General features: G+C 35.7%; 1 long non-coding RNA gene across 2 annotated transcripts in view; it reads right to left on the reverse strand.

Moving 5' to 3' along the window:
* LOC143679133 (uncharacterized) overlaps positions 1–23439 on the reverse strand; it is an 89404-nt gene that overhangs the window by 12289 nt on the left and 53676 nt on the right. The window lies entirely within an intron of this gene.

The following is a 23439-nucleotide window of genomic DNA, read 5'->3' on the forward strand; positions in this document are numbered from 1 at the left end:
TTGGCACTCTTCCAAGACGCTTCAGCTAGTGAACCTCCTGGACAGCGAGAGTATTCCAAAGTTAAAGGACCCACAGCACCAATTACTGGTGGGACCCACATACAAACGTGTGCCACGAGCGCCACCTACTGGGCAGGATAAGAAAAACAGAACCCAGAGATTTCACAGAAAAATCTTACAACCTTGTTGGGTCCGATACCCAGGGAAATCTGACTAAATGCCCAGACGCCAGCAGCAGAAGATAACTGTCCACGCTCAGAAGCTTGAGAATATGGCCCAGTCAAAGGAACAAACCAATAGTTCAAATGAGATACAAGAGCTGAGACAACTAATGCTGAATATAAGAACAGAAATGGAAAACCTCTTCAAAAATGAAATCGATAAATTGAGGGAGGACATGAAGAGGACATGGGCGGAACATAAAGAAGAAATAGAAAACCTGAAAAAACAAATCACAGAACTTATGGAAGTGAAGGATAAAGTAGAAAAGATGGAAAAACAATGGATACCTACAATGATAGATTTAAAGAGACAGAAGATAGAATTAGTGATTTGGAGGATGGAACATCTGAATTCCAAAAACAAACAGAAAATATTGGGAAAAGAATGGAAAAATTTGAACAGGGTATCAGGGAACTCAAGGACAATATGAACCACACAAATATATGTGTTGTGGGTGTCCCAGAAGGAGAAGAGAAGGGAAAAGGAGGAGAAAAACTATTCGAAGAAATTATCACTGAAAATTTCCCAACTCTTATGAAAGACCTAAAATTACAGATTCAAGAAGTGCAGCGCACCCCAAAGAGATTAGACCCAAAGAGGCATTCTCCAAGACACTTACTAGTTAGAATGTCAGAGGTCAAAGAGAAAGAGAGGATCTTGAAAGCAGCAAGAGAAAAACAATCCGTCACATACAAGGGAAACCCAATAAGACTATGTGTAGATTTATCAGCAGAAACCATGGAAGCTAGAAGACAGTGGGATGATATATTTAAATTACTAAAAGAGAAAAACTGCCAACCAAGACTCCTATATCCAGCAAAATTATCCTTCAAAAATGAGGGAGAAATTAAAACATTCTCAGACAAAAAGTCACTGAGAGAATTTGTGACCAAGAGACCAGCTCTGCAAGAAATACTAAAGGGAGCACTAGAGTCAGATACAAAAAGACAGAAGAGAGAGGTATGGAGAAGAGTGTAGAAAGAAGGAAAATCAGATATGATATATATAATACAGAAGGCAAAATGTTAGAGGAAAATATTATCCAAACAGTAATAACACTAAATGTCAATGGACTGAATTCCCCAATCAAAAGACATAGATTGGCAGAATGGATTAAAAAACAGGATCCTTCTATATGCTGTCAACAGGAAACACATCTTAGACCCAAAGATAAACATAGGTTGAAAGTGAAAGGTTGGGAAAAGATATTTCATGCAAATAACAACCAGAAAAGAGCAGGAGTGGCTACACTAATATCCAACAAATTAGACTTCAAATGTAAAGCAGTTAAAAGAGACAAAGAAGGACACTATATACTAATAAAAGGAACAATTAAACAAAAAGACATAACAATCATAAATATATACACACCGAACCAGAATGCCCCAAAATACGTGAGGAATACACTGCAAACACTGAAAAGGGAAATAGACTCATACACCATAATAGTTGGAGACTTCAATTCCCCACTCTCATCAATGGACAGAACATCTAGACAGAGGATCAATAAAGAAATAGAGAATCTGAATATTACTATAAAGGAGCTAGACTTAACAGACATTTATAGGACATTACATCCTACAACAGCAGGATACACCTTTTTCTCAAGTGCTCATGGACCATTCTCAAAGATAGACCATATGCTGGGTCACAAAGCAAGTCTTAACAAATTTAAAACGATTGAAATCACACACAACACTTTCTCGAATCATAAAGGAATGAAGCTGGAAATCAATAATAGGTGGAGTGCCAGAAAATTCACAAATATGTGGAGGCTCAGCAATACACTCCTAAACAACGAGTGGGTCAAAGAAGAAATTGCTAGAGAAATTAGCAAATACCTCGAGGCGAATGAAAATGAAAACACAACATATCAAAACTTATGGGACGCAGCAAAGGCAGTGCTAAGAGGGAAATTTATTGCGCTAAATGCCTATATCAGAAAGGAAGAAAAGGCAAAAATTCAGGAATTATCTATCCATTTGGAAGAACTGGAGAAAGAACAGCAAACTAATCCCAAAGCAAGCAAAAAGAAAGAAATAACAAAGATTAGAGCAGAAATAAATGAAATTGAAATAAATGAAATTGAAAACATGAAAACAATAGAGAAAATCAATAAGGCCAGAAGTTGGTTCTATGAGAAAATCAATAAGATTGATGGGCCCTTAGCAAGATTGACAAAAAGAAGAAGAGAGAGGATGCAAATAAATAGGATCAGAAATGGAAGAGGAGACATAACTACTGACCTCACAGAAATAAAGGAGGTAATAAGAGGATACTATGAACAACTTTACGCTAATAAATACAACAATTTAGAGGAAATGGATGGGTTCCTGGAAAGACATGAACAACCAACTTTGACTCAAGAAGACATAGATGACCTCAACAAACCAATCACAAGTAAAGAAATTGAATCAGTCATTCAAAAGCTTCCTAAAAAGAAAAGTCCAGGACCAGATGGCTTCACATGTGAATTCTATCAAACATTCCAGAAAGAATTAGTACCAACTCTCCTCAAACTCTTCAAAAAAATCGAAGCGGAAGGAAAACTACCTAATTCATTCTATGAAGCCAACATCACCCTCATACCAAAACTAGGGAAAGATATTACAAAAAAAGAAAACTACAGGCCAATCTCTCTAATGAATATAGATGCAAAAATCCTCAATAAAATTCTAGCAAATCGTATCCAACAACACATTAAAAGAATTATACATCATGACCAAGTAGGATTCATCCCAGGTATGCAAGGATGGTTCAACATAAGAAAATCAATTAATGTAATACACCATATCAACAAATCAAAGCAGAAAAATCACATGATCATCTCAATTGATGCAGAGAAGGCATTTGACAAGATTCAACATCCTTTCCTGTTGAAAACACTTCAAAAGATAGGAATACAAGGGAACACCCTTAAAATGATAGAGGGAATATATGAAAAACCCACAGCTAATATCATCCTCAATGGGGAAAAATTGAAAACTTTCCCCCTAAGATCAGGAACAAGACAAGGATGTCCACTATCACCACTATTATTCAACATTGTGTTGGAGGTTCTAGCCAGAGCAATTAGACAAGAAAAAGTAATACAAGGCATCAAAATTGGAAAGGAAGAAGTAAAACTATCACTGTTTGCAGACGATATGATACTATACGTTGAAAACCCAGAAAAATCCACAACAAAACTACTGCAACTAATAAATGAGTACAGCAAAGTAGCAGGTTACAAGATCAACATTCAAAAATTTGAGGTATTTCTATACACTAGTAATGAACAAGTTGAGGGGGAAATCAAGAAACGAATCCCATTTACAATTGCAACTAAAAGAATAAAATACCTAGGAATAAATTTAACTAAAGAGAAAAAAACCTATATAAAGAAAACTACAAAAAACTGCTAAAAGAAATCACAGAAGACCTAAATAGATGAAAGGGCATACCGTGTTCATGGATTGGAAGACTAAATATAGTTAAGATGTCAATCCTACCTAAATTGATTTACAGATTCAATGCAATACAAATTAAAATCCCAACAACCTATTTTTCAGAAATAGAAAAACCAATAAGCAAATTTATCTGGAAGGGCAGGGTGCCCCGAATTGCTAAAAACATCTTGAGGAAAAAAAACGAAGCTGGAGGTCTCGCGCTGCCTGACTTTAAGGCATATTATGAAGCCACAGTGGTCAAAACAGCATGGTATTGGCATAAAGATAGATATATCGACCAATGGAATCGAATAGAGTGCTCAGATATAGATCCTCTCATCTATGGACATTTGATCTTTGATAAGGCAGTCAAGCCAACTCACCTGGGACAGAGCAGTCTCTTCAATAAATGGTGCCTAGAGAACTGGATATCCATATGCAAAAGAATGAAAGAAGACCCAGCTCTCACACCCTATACAAAAGTTAACTCAAAATGGATCAAAGATCTAAACATTAGGTCTAAGACCATAAAACAGTTAGAGGAAAATGTTGGGAGATATCTTATGGATCTTACAACTGGAGGCGGTTTTATGGACCTTAAACCTAAAGCAAGAGCACTGAAGAAGGAAATAAATAAATGGGAACTCCTCAAAATTAAACACTTTTGTGCATCAAAGAACTTCATCAAGAAAGTAGAAAGACAGCCTTCACAATGGGAGACAATATTTGGAAATGATATATCAGATAAAGGTCTAGTATCCAGAATTTATAAAGAGATTGTTCATCTCAACAACAAAAAGACAGCCAACCCAATTACAAAATGGGAAAAAGACTTGAACAGACACCTCTCAGAAGAGGAAATACGGATGGCCAAGAGGCACATGAAGAGATGCTCAATGTCCCTGGCCATTAGAGAAATGCAAATCAAAACCACAATGAGATATCATCTCACACCCACCAGAATGGCCATTATCAACAAAACAGAAAATGACAAGTGCTGGAGAGGATGCGGAGAAAGAGGCACACTTATCCACTGTTGGTGGGAATGTCAAATGGTGCAACCACTGTGGAAGGCAGTTTGGCGGTTCCTCAAAAAGCTGAATATAGAATTGCCATACGACCCAGCAATACCATTGCTAGGTATCTACTCAAAGGACTTAAGGGCAAAGACACAAACGGACATTTGCACACCAATGTTTATAGCAGCATTATTTACAATTGCAAAGAGATGGAAACAGCCAAAATCTCCATCAACAGAAGAGTGGCTAAACAAACTGTGGTATATACATACGATGGAATATTATGCAGCTTTAAGACAAGATAAACTTATGAACCATGTAATAACATGGATGGACCTAGAGAATATTATGCTGAGTGAATCCAGCCAAAAACTAAAGGACAAATACTGTATGGTCCCACTGATGTGAACGGACATTCGAGAATAAACTTGAAATATGTCATTGGTAAAAACATCTTGAGGAAGAGAAACGAAGCTGGAGGTCTCGCGCTGCCTGACTTTAAGGCATATTATGAAGCCACAGTGGTCAAAACAGCATGGTATTGGCATAAAGATAGATATATCGACCAATGGAATCGAATAGAGTGCTCAGATATAGACCCTCTCATCTATGGACATTTGATCTTTGATAAGGCAGTCAAGCCAACTCACCTGGGACAGAGCAGTCTCTTCAATAAATGGTGCCTAGAGTACTGGATATTCATATGCAAAAGAATGAAAGAAGACCCATCTCTCACACCCTATACAAAAGTTAACTCAAAATGGATCAAAGATCTAAACATTAGGTCTAAGACCATAAAACAGTTAGAGGAAAATGTTGGGAGATATCTTATGGATCTTACAACTGGAGGTGGTTTTATGGACCTTAAACCTAAAGCAAGAGCACTGAAGAAGGAAATAAATAAATGGGAGCTCCTCAAAATTAAACACTTTTGTGCATCAAAGAACTTCATCAAGAAAGTAGAAAGACAGCCTTCACAATGGGAGACAATATTTGGAAATGACATAGCAGATAAAGGTCTAGTATCCAGAATTTATAAAGAGATTGTTCAACTCAACAACAAAAAGACAGCCAACCCAATTACAAAATGGGAAAAAGTCTTGAACAGACACCTATCAGAAGAGGAAATACAAATGGCCAAAAGGCACATGAAGAGATGCTCAATGTCCCTGGCCATTAGAGAAATGCAAATCAAAACCACAATGAGATATCATCTCACACCCACCAGAATGGCCATTATCAACAGAACAGAAAATGACAAGTGCTGGAGAGGATGCGGAGAAAGAGGCACACTTATCCACTGTTGGTGGGAATGTCAAATGGTGCAACCACTGTGGAAGGCAGTTTGGCGGTTCCTCAAAAAGCTGAATATAGAATTGCCATACGACCCAGCAATACCATTGCTGGGAATATACTCAAAGGACTTAAGGGCAAAGACACAAACGGACATTTGCACACCAATGTTTATAGCAGCGTTATTTACAATTGCAAAGAGATGGAAACAGCCGAAATCTCCATCAACAGAAGAGTGGCTAAACAAACTGTGGTATATACATATGATGGAATACTATGCAGCTTTAAGACAGGATAAACTTATGAAGCATGTAATAACATGGATGGACCTAGAGAACATTATGCTGAGTGAGTCTAGCCAAAAACTAAAAGACAAATACTGTATGGTCCCACTGATGTGAACAGACATTCGAGAATAAATTTGGAATATGTCCTTGATAACAGAGTCCAGCAGGAGGTAGAAACAGGGTAAGATGATGGGCAATTGGAGTTGAAGGGATACAGACGGTGTAACAGGACTAGATACAAAAACTCAGAAATGGACAGCACAATAATACCTAATTGTAAAGTAATCATGTTAAAACACTGAATGAAGCTGCATCTGAGCTATAGGTTTTTGTTTTGTTTTGTTTTGATTTTACTATTGTTACTTTTATTTTTTTCTCTATATTAACATTCTATATCTTTTTCGGTTATGTTGCTAGTTCTTCTAAACCAATGCATACGTACTAAGAAATGATGATCATCCATCTATGTGATGATGTTAAGAATTAATGATTGCATATGTAGAATGGTATGATCTCTAAATGTTGGGTTAATTTCTTTTTTTCCATTAATTAAAAAAAAAAAAGAGAAGGGATAATTGGAGCTGAAGGGATACAGACTGTACAACAGGACTGGATATAAAAACTCAGAAATGGACAGCACAATACTACCCAATTGTAATGCAATTATGTTAAAACACTGAATGAAGCTGCATGTGAGGTATAGGTTTTTTGTTTTTTTTGTTTTCTTTTTCTTTCTATTATTGTTTTAATTCTTATTCTGTTGTCTTTTTATTTCTTTTTCTAAATCGATGCAAATGTACTAAGAAATGATGAATATGCAACTATGTGATGTTATTAAGAATTACTGATTGTACAGGTAGATTGGAATGATTTCTAATTGTTTTGTTAATTCTTTTTTTAATTAATAAAAAAAATAAATAAATAAAAAAAATAAAAAAAAAGTCTATAAAGGCTTTAGGAAAGCCTTTCCACCTGTGGTGCTCATCTCTTATCTGTCTCTTTATACTATGTTCCTCTTCTCTTCATGTATGTACACCCTAGATCTCTTCAAGCAGATGATCAAGATATGATTGATTCCCTGTTTCATACTGTCATAATTCCTTTTAAAATCCAATTATCTACAGCCTTAGAAATAAGAAAGTCATAGATTTAATGGCTAAAACATTAAAAGGGATATGTTAAAGTGAAGTTCTCTTACTAATATGATTTCTTATTATTAAAATAGTGAAAAACTTTGCAGTTAGATGTGGGTATGATTTCTTTAGTCATAAAGTTTTCTGTTACCACAATTGCCTTAAAATGTTTAAACTTGGTGTTGTGTCATTCACATTTTAACCAGGGAGATTTTCCTAATAGATTCTATGGAATACAACAAGAAACTATCACATTACTAGCATTACTCTGATAGCAAAGCCAGGTATACAACACTACAGATCTATTACCTTATGAATATATATGCAAAAATCCTCAATCCAATTACCAAATTGAATTCAGCAGCATATTGATTATACATCATGCTCCAGTGTTTAAGTGACTTGAGCTGTTAGAATCTAGTAAACTCCATAAAATATTTCTGTATAATATTCAAAAATTTACAAGGAATTTTAATCATGGCATACAATCATTTAAACAAAAAACAATTGCAAGCATTTTAAATGCTTTTATATTCTTCAATGTGGCTTTGTAAATGTATTATGTGATAAGACAGTGTGGCTACTTTGAGATGGATTTCAGAGGGATGTCTTTAATTTCTAAACATCTGTATATCCTGGAGAATCATATCACATTTAACTCTATAGTGGTAGCAAACTTGTGTTTGGGTGAGATTATGTAAGTCCCAGCGATTCTGCTAGCGACCTGTCATGGTCAGGTTCATGTGTCAACTTGGCCAAGTTGTGGTGTTTGTCCATTGCAATGATGACGTTTCATAGAATTAGATCATGATCACATCAGCTGTATCCACAGATGATTCCATTTGTAATCCAATAGGTTAGATAGAAGTTAAAATTAAAGTTGAGGCATGAGATAGATCAAAACGGAGACCTGGCACAATATCAGGTTTCCCAGAATTAAAAAAAAACTAGTAAGATATATAAATCAATAACACTTAAATATTGTTGGAATGTGTGGTTGAAAACCAAAGAATTTGGTTGCATATTACCAAAATTCAAATAATATTAAGATGATCTGATATTACAATGCTCAGTGGATGACTAGGAAGACATGAAAATGAGCATGCACTTGAAAGTTATAGACCTTTGAAAATTAGCTTTCCCCACACTCCATACTCTTTAAGTATAATGAGTCATTTATCTTTAGGTTCACACCCTACTTTTCAGCTCTGGGCACTAAAATCCACACATATTCCTACTGATAGCACTGAGATCCCATACCATAAAACTACTGTGCTCATTTGTTATGTACCCCAGAAAAGCCATGTTCTTTTCTTAATCCAATCTTGTGGGGGCAGACTTACTGTTTAGGGAGGAAACTTGATGATTATATTATTTCCTTGGAGATGTAACATGTTCAGTTATGGGTGTGACCTTTTGATTAGATGGAGATGTGACCCTCCCCATTTAAGGTGTGTCTTGATTTGCTTACTGGAGTCCTTTAAAAGGGGAAACGTTTTGGAGAAACCTCAAATGCAGATACAGACACAGATGTTTGGAAATGCAGAGGCCCCAGAAGACACCAGGAGCTGAGAGAACCACCAGAAGTTAGATAGGAACCAGAGCCAACATAGATGTAGACTTTTAGAGATACAGAAGATGCAAAGCCCAGCAGACATTGCCATGTGCCTTCCCATGAGATGTCAAGCAAGGACCCACCATACTGAAAAGCCAGAACCTGAAGAGAGCCAAAGGAAGCTAAGAGAAGAAATTCAGTGTTCGCCCCAGAGAAGCTAGTAAAGGACCAGCAGATACTAGCCTTGTACTTTCCATATGACAAAGGAAACCCAGATGCCATCCAGCCCTTTCTTCAGAGTAAAGGTATCTTTCTCTGGATGCCTTAGTTTGACATTTCAGTAACCTTAGAACTATAAATTTGTAACTTAGTAAACCCCCTTTATAAAAGCCAATCAATTCCTGGCATATTGCTTTCCAGCAGCATTGCAAACTAAAACACTATCCATCCCTGTGTTTTTGAAAAACTCTAGTTTCTTGTCATTGATATACAGCTGATACAGTCTTATTTCCCAAACACTGTTGCCAGATTATTCTTGATAAACACAGCTCTGATTAACTCATATTCCTCTTCAGTATTTCCTAATGGATTAGCATTGTTAACAAAATATATGTATATATGTTATACATAGATGATATATATATTTTTTATATGTTTTATTTTTTCATATTTGTTCTTCAGTACAATCCCATTTTTATAGCTTCTAGAAATTCACCCAAATCTCTAGTCCACTCTCACCTATGATCTCACTCTCACCTATGTTAAAGATGTATTCCATTTTTTACATCATTTTTGTCATCTACATGTGATATTGAAAGAGAAGTAAAATATAAACCTGTGCAAAGTCCACATTTTGGACAAGATATTCTGCTGATTCATATAAAAAGAAACTGTGAAAACTCTTGTGTATTATTTAGTGGATATTTAGATGTAAATGATGTTACCATATTGTCCAATTCACCCAGTTTTCTGAGATACTGCTAATTAAAACCACACCATTGAAATACTAACAACATAATAAAAATACTCATTATTATGAAAAGTGCATTTATTTTCTTAGCCTGAATATTTAAAAGAACTCATAGTTTCTCTTTCTTTATTTATGTGTGTGTGTGTGTGTGTGTGTGTGTGTGTACATGCACATTTTTCTTGTTATTTTACAGTAAACTTCTACTGCTTGGAAAACTGCTCAAAGAAATGAGATAACTAGGATTCATGCAAAACACTCAAGCAGGCAATCAAAATAGAACAGTATTTTTTCAAAATCTAGGTTGTAGACTAGTTATAGCACTATACTATTGAATACATATTTTAGATTTTCCAAAATTTCCTTGATATATGTCTATTAGTACTACTAGTTGTAGTATCAATGCTATCATTTTCATTCTATAGTATTCACATTATTATTTTGCTTTAGTTAAAACTGGTTACTGGTTCTCATACTCAGAATCACCTTGAGAGATCATTAAAACATAGACTGCTGGGTTCTACCACTAGACTTACTCTAAGCTATTTATTTTTAATATGGTAACTAATATTTACTGAGAACTTGCTATGTGCCAAACCCTATGTTAAACACATTCTGTGTATGGTCTAATTTAATCTTTACTGCTTGATAATGTCAGTTTGTTACAATCCTCATTTTATAGATAAGGACATTGAGTCACAGAGCAATTCATCAATGTCCCCAAAATGAGCCAGTCAAGAAGTGGTGGAGAAAGAATGTGAACTCAGGTGGTCTGATGCCCTAAGCCTCACTTATGTATATGAGCAAGACATCTCTATGCCATTGACAAAAGAAACAAAACATACTGTTCTAGTTTGCTAGCTGCTGGAATGCAACACACCAGAGATGGATTGGCTTTCAAAAAGGAGAATTTAATACATGGCTAGTTTACAGATCTAAGGCTGACAAAATGTCCCAATTAAACAAGTCTATAGAAATGCCCAATCACAGGAATCCAGGGAAAGATACCTTGGTTCAAGAAGGCCAATGAAGTCCAGGGTTTCTCTCTCAAGTGAGAAGGCACATGGTGAACACAGTCAGAGTTTCTTTCTCAGCTGGAAGGACATATGGTGAGCAAGGTGTCATCTGCTAGCTTTCTCTCCTGGTTTCCTGTTTCATGAAGCTCCCCGGGAGGCATTTTCCTTCTTCATCTACAAAGGTCGCTTCTTGTGGGCTCTCTGCTTCTCATGGCTATATCGTTCTTCTCTGTTCTCTCTGAATCACTTATTCTCCAAAATATTTCCTCTTTTATAGGACTTCAGAAACTAATCAAGACCCACCCAAATGAGTGGTGACATATCATCACCTAATTCAGCTTAACAACCTCTCTTGATTGCATCACATCTCTAGTGAGATGATCTAATCACAGTTTCAAGCATATAGTATTGAATTAGGGATTATTCTGCCTTTATGAAATGGAATTTAGATTAAAGCATGGCTTTACTAGGGGACATACATCCTTTCAAACCAGCACACACACTTACAAATTTCAACCAAAACTCAATGGCAAAGGAGAAGTCAGTTATTGGTAAAAATATTTTCTTCTTCCTTTACCAAATCCTAAGACTTAAAATTACACATCACTTCTTGATAAGTCTTAGAATTTATTTGTCATCACAAAATACTTGTCTTCCAACTTTTTGAGGATGACCTATAGTAAGAAATACATTTTATTTGAGTATATCAAGTAATGACACACATGAAACAAGTGAAATTAAAGTATCATGAAATAATACATGTATATTGACTAGAGGCTATGAAATTAATTATTTTCCTTTTTTGTTTGTTTCTTTTTATTATGTATTAGAAAGTTTTAGGTTTATAGAACAAATTATGCATAAATACTGAGTTCCTATACAACACCCTATTAACACCTTGCATTAGTATGGTTCATTTGTTACAATTCATGAAAGAACATTTTTATAATTGTTTTAATTTCTTGGGTTGATCAAGAAAATGCCATACAATAGGTTGGATTATATAATAAGAATTTATTATCTTATGGTATGGAGGCTAAAAGAAAGTTGTAAATGAAGGCATCATCAAGATGATGCTTTCTCTTCAAAGACTATGCCATTCTGGACTTGACAATTCTTGGTCCTCAGTTTGTCACATGGCAGGCACATGGTGGCCTCCCCTGGGTCTCCTGTTCTCTTCTGGGTTTCATCAATTTCAGCTTCCCATGGATTTTTCTCTATTTGATTTCATTCTGCTTATAAAGGACTCCAGGAAAGAAGATTAAGACCTATCATGATTAAGGTGAGCTGCACCTTTTAAACTGAAGTAACCTCATCAAGAGGTCCTACTTACAATAGGGTCCCACTGTAGGAATGGATTGAGTTTAAGAACATGTTTTGATGGGTTACATGCATCTTCAAACCACCACACTCCACCCTCTGGACTTCAAAAAGACATATTCTTTCTTTATGCAAAATATGTTCATTACATCACAATATTCCAAAAATCCATAAGATATTTTTAAAATAATGTTTAATACAAAGTCTCATCAAAATCCTTTAGGGAGTGGTCTGTCATGGAGCATAATTCCCCTCTGTCTGTTGGTCTGTATTACTAATAGTCCATTATTTTTAGTAGGAATCACTGTGCTGTACAGTCCTGTTTGTTTTAATTTTTATTCTATTAACACATACTCAACTTAAAATTTGCCCTTTTAACCACATTCAAATATATATATTTCAGACTTATTAATTGCATTCACAATGTTGTGCTATCATAACCACCATCCATTACCAAAATATTTCCATTACTCAAAAGAGGTATTTTTTCCAACACCTCTTTTAACTTCCAATTTAACCATTAGCTTCCAATTCTCTTTCCCACTGCATTCCCTGGTAATCTGAATTCTAGATTTTGACTCTATGAAATTGCTTTCTCTAATTATGTCATATCAATGATGTCAAACAATACTTGTCCTTCTGTGTCTGGCTTATTTAACTCAACATGATGTCTTCAAGGTTAATTCTGTTGTTGCATGATTCAGGATTGTTTTCTTTTTTATGACAATAATACTCCATTGTATGTACGTACCACATTTTATTTATCCACATAAATTGATAGAAACTTGGATTGTTTCCAACCTTTGGCAATCCTAACCCACCATCTTCCTGGAAACCATTGTCAACATTTTTTTTATTTTGTATTTCTACACTTCAAAACTGTGAGACAATAAAAGCTTGTTGTCATGGTCATGTTCATGTGTCAATTTGGCCAGGTGGTGCCATTTGTCTGGTTGGGCAAGTGCTGGCCTGTCTGTTACTATGAGAACATTTCATAGAATTAAATCATGATCACATCAGCTGCATCCACAGCTGATTGCATTTGTAATCTGCCAGGGGAGTGTCTTCTGCAATGAATGATGTTTAAACTAATCACTGGAAGGCTTTTAAGGAGGATTCCAAAGAGGCAGTCTCTCTTCCTGCTTCAGTGATGAATCTCTCCTTTGGAATTCATCCAGCTCCTTCATCGGAGTCATCAGCTTCACAGTCTGTCCTATGGATTTTGGACTCCACATTCCTCAAAAGTTACATGAGACAGTTTTATAAACTTTGTATCTATGGATATTTCCTGCTGATTCTGTTTCTCTAGAGAACCTAGTTAATACATTTGTTAAAGTAAAACACATATATATGACTCAAGTGGAAATTTTGCACACATTAAGCATCTACTCCCTATTCTTTATCATCATTCTACCTCCTGGTAACCTGTGTTCTAGGTTTTAACTCCATGAGTTTACTTATAATTAACACACATTAGTGAGATCATATATGTTCTTTTGTATCTGACTTATTTTCAGTCAACATAATGTCCTCAAGGTTCACTTATGTTATTTTATCCCTCAGGACTTCATTTCTGATGAATAATATTCCATCATATGTGGATACCACATTGTATTTATCCATTCATTGGTTGATGGGCATATGGGTTGTTTCCATCTTTTGGCAACTGTGAAAAATGTCACTATGAACATTAGGGTGCAAATGCCTTTTCACATACCTGCTTTTATTTCTTCACTTAGTAACATGACTGCCAGGTCATATGACAGTTCTATACTTTATCCCACACTGGTTGCACCATTTTACATTCCAATCAACAGTGATTATGTGTTCCTCCTTTTCCACATCTTCTCCAACATTTGTGGTTTTGATTTGTTTAATAATTGTAGGTGCGAAATGATATCTCATTGTGGTTTTTTTTTTGTTTTGTTTTTTTTCATTGTGGTTTTGATTTCCATTTCCCTGATAGCTAGTAATGTTTAGCATCTTTTCATGTGTTTTTTTTTAGCCATTTGTATTTCCTTTATGGAAAAATGTCTTTTCAAGACCTTTCCCACTGTTAATTGGGTTGCTCATCCTTTTATTGTTGAGTTGCAGGATTCTATTATATATTCTGGATATTAAACCCTTATTCAACATGTAGATTCCAAATATGTACTCCTATTGAGGGTTAACTTCTCACTTTTTGACATACTCCTTTGAGTCACAAAAATATTAACTTTTGAGGAGGTCCCATTTTTCTATTTTTTCTTTCACTGCCTCTGCTTTGGTTGACATGTCTAAGAAACTTTCACCTTCCATATCTTGATGAAGCTGTCCTATTATGCTTCAAGGAGTTTTATGGTCATTTCAACTAATAGGTCTCTGATCCATTCTGAGTTAATTTTTGCATAAGGGTGTAAGGTATGAATTAGGGTTTCAGTTTAATACTTTCTCTATGGATACCCCCAGCATCATTTTTGAAGAGATATTTCTGTCCAAATTGAGTGGACTTGGCAGTATTTTCAAAAATCAATAGACTAAATTGATTGCACTATTTTTGAACTCTTGATTTGGTTCCATTGATCAATGTCTATCTTTATGCCAGGGCCATGCTGTTTTGACACTGTAACTTTTAAACTTGTGTGTGTCCTCTGACTTCATTCTTCTTTTTATATATTCAAGACGCTTTGTTCTTCTAAATAAATTTGGTGATTGGCTTTTCCATTTCTTCAAAGTAGGCCATTTAAATTTTCACTGCAATTGTGTTAAATCTGTAAGTCAATTTGGGTACAATTAACATCTTAACTATAATTAAAATTCCCATCCATGAACACAGAATGTCCTTTCATTTATTTAAATCTTCCTTGATTCCTTTCAGCAATGTTCTGTCATTTTATAAACAGAGGTTGTTTACATCCATGGTTAAATTTATTCCTATATATTTGCTTATTTTCCTTGCTATTATAAATGGAATTTTTCTTGATTTCCATGTGTGAGTGCATATTAGAAGTGTGTTGAAACACTTGATTTTTGCTTTTTGGTCAATTAATCTGCCAGTCTGCTGAATTTATTTATTAGCTTTAGTAGCTTTGCATTAGATTTTTGGGGGACTTTGTAATTACAGAACCATGTCATCTGCAAATAGTGAAAAGTTTTACTTCTTTCTTCACAATTTGGTGTCTTTTATCTCTTTCTCTTGCCAAACTGCTCTTGCTAGGACTTCTAGCATGATGTTTAATAAGAATGGTGACAATGATGATCCTTGTCTTCTTGCTGATACTAAAGGGAAAGCTTTCAATATTTCACCACTCAGTATGAAGGTGTCGGTTTTTCATAAAACCCTTTACTATGTTTAGAAAGTTTCTTTCGATTCTTACCTTTTGAAATAATTTTATTTTATTTTTTTACAAAACAAAAAAAAACTATAGCTCAGATGCAGCTTCATTCAGTGTTTTAACATAATTACATTACAATTAGGTAGTATTGTGCTGTCCATTTTTAAGTTTTTGCATTCAGTCCTGTTGCACAGTCTGTATCCCTTCAGCTCCAATGACCCATTATCTTACCCTATTTCTAACTCCTGATGGTCTTTGTTACCAATGACATATTCCAAGTTTATTCTCTAATGTCGGTTCACATCAGTGGGACCATAGAGTATTTGTCCTTTAGTTTTTGGCTAGTCTCACTCAGCATAACGTTCTCTAGGTCCATCCATGTTATTACATGCTTCATAAATTTATTCTGTCTTAAAGCTGCATAATATTCCATCGTATGTATATACCACAGTTTGTTTTGCCACTTGTCTGTTGATGGACATTTTGGCTGTTTTCATCTCTTTGCAATTGTAAATAATGCTGCTATAAACATTGGTGTGTAAATGTCCGTCTGTGTCTTTGCCCTTAAGTCCTTTGAGTAGATACCTAGCAATGGTATTGCTGGGTCATATGGCAATTCTATATTCAGCTTTTTGAGGAACCGCCAAACTGCCTTCCACAGTGGTTGCACCATTTGACATTCCCACAAACAGTGAACAAGTGTGCCTCTTTCACCGCATCCTCTCCAAAACTTGTCATTTTTTGTTTTGTTGATAATGGCCATTCTGGTGGGTGTGAGATGATATCTCACTGTGGTTTTGATTTGCATTTCTCTAATGGCCAGGGACATTGAGCATCTCTTCATGTGCCTTTTGGCGATTTGCATTTCCTCTTCTGAGAGGTGTCTGTTCAAGTCTTTTTCCCATTAATAATTTTATTAAGAAAAGATGCTGAATTTTGTCAAATGCCTTGTCAAATGTGTTTTTTCCTTTCTATTTGTTAATGTGACCTATTACATTAATTGCTTACCTTGCACACCTGGAATAAAACCTAATAGGTCATGGTGTATAATTCTTTTAATATGCTGTTGGGTTTGATTTGCAAGTATTTTGTTGAGGAGATTTGCATCTATATTCATTAAAGACACTGAACTTTAGTTTTCTTGTAGTATCTTTACAAGGCTTTAGTACAAGGGTGATATGGCTTCACAGAAAAAGTTAGGCAGTGTTTTGTCCCATCTTGTTCATTTTTCTTGAAGAATCTGAGCAGGTATGGTATTAATTCTTCTTGGAAAGCTTGGTAAAATGTGCAAAGCTATCTGTTCCTGAGCTTTTCTTTGATGGTAGGTTTTTGATGATTGATTCAATCTCTTTATTTGTGATTGGCTTATTGACATCTTTAATTTTTTCTATAGAGATATATTTTCTTCTATAGAAAATGTATGCTTTTCATAGCTTTCTGGGAAGTTGTCCACTTCATCTAAGTTGTCAAATTTGCTATATAGATGTTCACAGTATCCTTTTATCTTTTTTGTGTGTTCAGTAGCAATTCCTCCCTTCATTTCTGATTTTATTTAATTGCATATTCTCTTTTGTTTTGTCAAACTAGCTAGGGGTTTGTATATTTTATTGATCTTCTGGAAGAATCTAGATTTGTTTTGATCCTCTCTATGGATGATTTTGTTCCCAGTTTTATTTATTTCTGCTCTAATCTTTATTTCTTTCCTGCTACATGCTTTGGGATTAGTTTGCTGTTCCTTTTCTACTTCCTGCAGGTGTGCAGTTAGTTCTTGGATTTAACTCTTCTTTTTAATGTAGGTGTTTGAGCCATTAATTTCTCTCTCAGCACTGCATTCATTGTACCCCATAAATTTTCGCATGGTGTGTTGTTTTCTTCATCTTGAGATATTTATCAATTTTTCTTGCAATTTCTTCTGTGAACCACTGATTGTTTAACAGTGTCTTGTTCAACCTCCATATGTTTGTGCATTTCCTTTTACTCTGCATTTTAGTTATTACAGGTTCATTAAATTATGATAAAAAAGTGATTTTTATAATTTCAAATCTCTTTTTATTGAAACTTGTTTTGTAGCACTATGTGTGCTCTACACTATACAATGATCCATGGACACTTGAGAAGAATGTGTATCCTGCTATACTGAAATGTAATGTTCTCTAAATTTCTGTTAGGTCTAGTTCTTTTCTTTTTTTATTTCATCTCTCTATTTCATTATTGATCCTCTGTCAAGATTTTCAGTCTAATGATGAGAGTGGTGTATTGAAGTCGATTTATTTTTTCAATTTTGCCCATGTTTCTCCATGTATTTGGGGGCAATCTAGTTAGGTGCATATATATTTATAATTGTTATTTATTCTTCATGGATTGCCTTTTATAAATATATAAAGTCCTTATTTTCTCCGTTAACATTTTTATATTTAAAGTCTATTTTGTTTGATATTAGGATAGTGACCTCAGCTCTTTTTTGTTATTGTTTTGCATGGACTACAATTTTCCTGCATTTCACTTTTAATATAGTCGTGTCCTTAGGTCACAAGATGAGTCTCTTGTAGACAGCATATACATCAATCATAATTTTTATCCATTTTGCTAGTCTTTTTTCTCTTTATCGTGGGGTTTAATCCATTAACATTTCATGTGAATACAGTAAAGGAGCATTTATATCAACCATTTTATGCTTTGGCTTTTGTATGACATACCTTATTTTTGTCTTTTTGTGCTTTTTGTTACTGTTACTGAAAATCTTCATTTCTATTCTCTCATCCAAACCTTTCCCTCCTGTCTTTTAATTTTACCCTGCAGAAATACTTCTGTTTATCTGTGAGTATTTTTAAATTCTCCCTCATTTCTGAAGGAAACTACTGCCAGCTAAATAGTTTCTGCCTGGCAGTTTTTCTTGTTCAGTATCTCAATTATATCATGCCATTACCCTCTCATCTACATGGTTTCTGATAAGAAATTGTCACTTAATCTTATTGTACTTCCCTTGTAAGTGAGGAATCATTTTTCTCCTGCTCCTCTTAGAATTCTTTGACATTCTGATTAGCACATATCTCTGAGTAGATCTATCAGGGTTTATTCTGTTTGGAGTATTTGGGACTTCTTGGATTTGTATATTTATATCTTTCATAAGGGTTGGTAAAATATTTGTCCATAGTTACTACAAATTGTCTTTCTGACCCATTTCCCTTCTCTTCTCCTCTTGGAACACACGATGAACAAATTTCCTTAAGAGCATGCTCAAATTTTGTGGTTTCTCCATCGGTTCTTTCTGTCTGAAATCAAATGTTCTGTCTTATTTTTCACCAATCTTTTCTTATGCCTCTTAAAACATGAAGTTGTGTCTCTTGTGTATTTTTAAATTCCATCTGTGTCTTTCATTCCTATAAGATCAGTTATTTTTATTTTTACATTTTCAAATTCTTATTTATGATTCCTCCAAATTTTCTTAATATCTTGTAAATCTTTAGCCATCTCCTTGAATTGATTTAGGAGCTCTGTTTGGACATCATTCATTAGTTTCTAATTCTGTTTCTCCTCCAAGTTGTTAATATTTTCCTCTAGCTGGACCATATGTTTTTGATTTTTAGACTGCTTTTAAAATGCTTGCTGGTATCTGTGTATCTGATCATCTCGATGAGATTAATCTTATCTGAAGGCCAGTTTCCCATCTTTTGTGTTTTATTCCATTTCTACACTAATACCATACTAAATGGGAAAAGAAAGAAAGCCTTCCCTCTAAGAGCTGGAACAACACAAGGATGTTCACTGTCACCATTGTTACTCAACATTCTTATGGAAGGTTTAGAAGGAGCAAATAGGCAAGAAATAGAAATAAAAGGCATCTAAATTGGACAGAAAGAAGCACAATTACTGCTATTTGCATATAAAATGCTCTTTATATGTAAAAAGCCCTGTGAATATACAAGAAAGCTATGAGAGCTAGTAAACAAGTTCAGCAAAGTTGCAGACTACAAGATCAACATGCAAAATTTGGTACTGCTTTTATACACTATTAATAAGAAATCCGAGATGGAAATCAAAGGAAAAAATTTCATTTACAACAGCAAGGAAAAGAATCAAATATGTAGGCATAAATGTAAACAAGGATGTAAAGCATTTACAGGATTTATACACAGAAATCTACAAAATAGTATTACAAACAAAAGAAGGTAAGGACACAAATGTACATTTGTACTCCAATGTTTATAGGAGCATTATTTATGATTAGCAAGAGTTAGAAACAACCCAAATGTCCATCAATGAATGCATGGCTAAACAAGTTGTGATATATACATAGGATGGAATACTGTGTAGCTGTAAGATAGAATAAAGTCATGAAGCATGTAACAATGTAGATGAACCTTGAGGACATTATGCTGAATGAAATAAGGCAGAAACAAAAGGACAAACACTATACAGTGTCACTAATATGAACTAACATTAATGAGTGAAACTGAGAGTTGAAGTTAAGAACACAGGTTATCAGGAGAAAGAAATAGGGTAGATATTGGGCATTTGGTGCTGAAAGAATACAGACTGTGCAACAAGACTGATTGTAAAAATTCAAAAATGTATACTATACTGCTACCTGATTGTAGCACAATAATATAGCTACACTGAATGAAAGCAAATGTGAGTATGACTGAGTGAACAGGGTTGGGGACACATATAAAACCAGAAGGAGAGATAGAAGATAAGGACTGAACTGGTATAACTTAGGAATGCCTAGAGTAGTCAATGATGGTGGATTAAATGTACAAATATAAAAATGTTTTTTTAATTTCAGGGAAGGTGGCAGAATAGAATATATCAAGTACAACCTTACTCCAAGGAACAGCTAGAAAAGAGATGGGAGGGTGAAAGAGATGGCAATTCCAGGGTGTCAGTAACCTGGGAGAGTCTGCTGCACCACAAAGGGTGGACCAGGTTGCAAAAGCTGAGGAACTGAGAAGCAGAAAAGCAGAGGTCATCTGACAGGTGTGAACAGACCAGTGCAGAAACCCAGAGTCCTCAGGAGTGCATGGATGGGGAGACTGAGACTAGGAAGAAAGTCAAGCTGTATTCCTTGAAGGTGCTGCCTTCACCAGCACAGCCCCACAACCAGTGACTTACCCACAGCCCAGGCACCTGAAGCCGCATCACCCACAACCCTACTCAGGCTATAAGTGCTCCCTCCCTGCAAAACCTTCACATGCAGACACACCTGATCCTGTGCTCAAAGCATTCACATGCTTGCACCAGCCCAATCCACCTATCCTGCAAAAGTGAAGTTTTGCCCCAACCCTCCCAAGCCCTGCCTCCTGGTCTCTGACTCTGCAGGTCAACAGTACAAATGGCTACAGGCACTACCTCCATACCAAGGCTATACCTGCCCACTAAGTCATGCAACACCACCCTGACCCACTGAGTTCTGTGCATGTGTACATCAGTTTATGGCCCTCCCAGATCTGTACATGTGCATGGCCCCCAGTCATGACCCCAACTCTGGGCAAGTCTGACCTGCACAGCCAGGCCACATTGGCCCTCAGACCATGCAGGCACAATACCACCCCACTGCTCTGAGCTCTGTGCATGCACACCAAGGGCCATGTGGCTTAAATAAGTCCTACCAGGGCCCTACATCCCGAAACATGTACCCACAGAGCCACACCCTCCCCACTACTGGGCACCCACACTCACAGGCACCATAGTACCCCCAACCTGCACCTATACGTAAAATGCAAAGCATCACCATACTGTTGTGGCCTGCCCCATGCCCTGCATTTTGCTCAACATACATCCCTGCATTTTGCTCAACATACATACAATGCTTTAGACTAGTGAAGGAAGTGAACCTCCAAAGTAAACCTATCAAGATATTTACATGCTGGGAAGACAACTGAAGATCACTAAGCATATGATGATACAGGCAGATATAGCCCAGCCTAATGACCAAATTAAAACACCAAAGACACAGATATTGAAACAACTAATCAAAGATGTTCACAGAACTCTACTAAACAAAATAACAGGATGATTAATGACATAAAGGAGATAAAGAAGACACTAGAAGAGAATAAAGAGGAATTTGAAAGAATAAATAGAAAAATAGATATCACAGAGATTAAAGAAGCTGTAGACCAAATCAAAAAGATACTAAAGACATACAACAGCAGATCTGAAAGGGACAGAAGAAAGAATAAGACAACTAGAGGACAGGACAAATGACTTTGAACACTCACAACAGCAAACAGCAATAAAAGATGGAAAATTTTGAATTGTATCTCAGGGAAATGATGGACAAAACAAAGCACACAAATATAAGAATCATGTGTGTGCCAGCAGGGGAAAAGAAGAGTAAAGGGTTAGGAAGATTAGTTGAGGATATAATGAGGGAAAGCTTCCCAACCATTATAAAGCATGTAAATGTGCAAGTCAAAGAAACTCAGTGAACTCCAAATAAAATAAATCAAAATAGGCCTTCCCCAAAACACATACTAATCAATCTGTCAAATTTTGAAGAAAAGAAAAAAATCCTGAAAGTGGCAAGAGAAAAACAATCTACCATATACAAGGGTAACAACATAAGACTGAGTTCACATAACACAGCTGGCACTATGGAGGTGAGAAGGCAGTTGTATGTACATTTAAGATTCTCAAAAAGAAAGACTTCCAGCCAAGAATTCCATACCTAGTCAAATTGTCCTTTAAAACTGAGGGAGAGATTAAAATTTTTACAGACAAACAAATCCTGAAAGAATATGTCAACAAGAGAGTGACACTATGAAAAACACTAAAGGGAGCTCTCCCAGTTGAAAAAAAAAGACAGGGGAGGGAGGTCTGGAGGAGAGCACAGAATTGAAGACTACCAGTAAAGGTAACTTAAAGGAGAAAAAGGGAAAGAATATTTCAATCTGACAAATAAAATCCAAAAGATAACATGGTCAATTCAAGAAATGCCTTTTCAGTAGTAACTTTGAGTGTTAAAGGACTAAACTTACCAATTAAAAGATATAGATTGGAAGAATGGATTAAGAAATATAATCCACCTTTATGCTGTTTACAGGAGACCCTTAGACACTTCAACACAAAGATACAGGTAGATTTAAAGTGAAAGGTTGGGAAAAGATGTTCCACAGAAAGAAGGAGGAGATATACTAATATGAGAAGAAATAGACTTATATGTCAAGCCATCACAAAAGACAAAGAAGGACACTACAGATTAATAAAAAGGCCAATTCACCAAGAAGATATAAGAATCATCAATGTTTAGGCTCCCAATCAAGAAGCTCAACACTACCTGAGACATACACTGGCAAAATGAAGGGAATGATAGATGTTTCAACAATAGTAGAAGAAGACTCCAATATCACTCTTCTCTGTAGAGAACAACCAGAAAGAGGGTCAATAAGGAAATAGAGAAGAGAAACAAGTTGATAAATGTATTATATATATAATATTTAGGTCATTACATCCCAAAACACAAGGATATACATTCTCCTCTAGTGCTTATGGAACATTCCTCATGATAGAATGTATGCTGAAGCACAAAAGAGGCCTTTGTAAATTTAAAAACTTTGAAATTGAAGGTTCCAAGATGGTGGCTTAATGAGGTGTGGAATTTAGTTCCTCCTCCAGAGCAACTAGTAAATAACCAGGAATAGTACAGAATAACTGCTGGGGCCTATCAGTGACCAGACACACAGCATACAGCAATCTGGACAAACTGGACCAATTGAGGTCCCACCTAGAACTGTAAGTTCCCCAAGCCATGGAGGCTGGAACCCCTCCCCCACAGGGTGTTACCTAGAGGGGAAAGGAAAGAGACTTTACTAGCAGCAGGGCTGAGCTCAAGCAAGTTCCAATTGTGGAATTAATTAACAAGTTCTGACTTCTAAAAATAGCC

This window comes from Tamandua tetradactyla, chromosome 4 (assembly GCF_023851605.1).
Source record: "Tamandua tetradactyla isolate mTamTet1 chromosome 4, mTamTet1.pri, whole genome shotgun sequence".
NCBI lineage: Eukaryota > Metazoa > Chordata > Mammalia > Pilosa > Myrmecophagidae > Tamandua > Tamandua tetradactyla.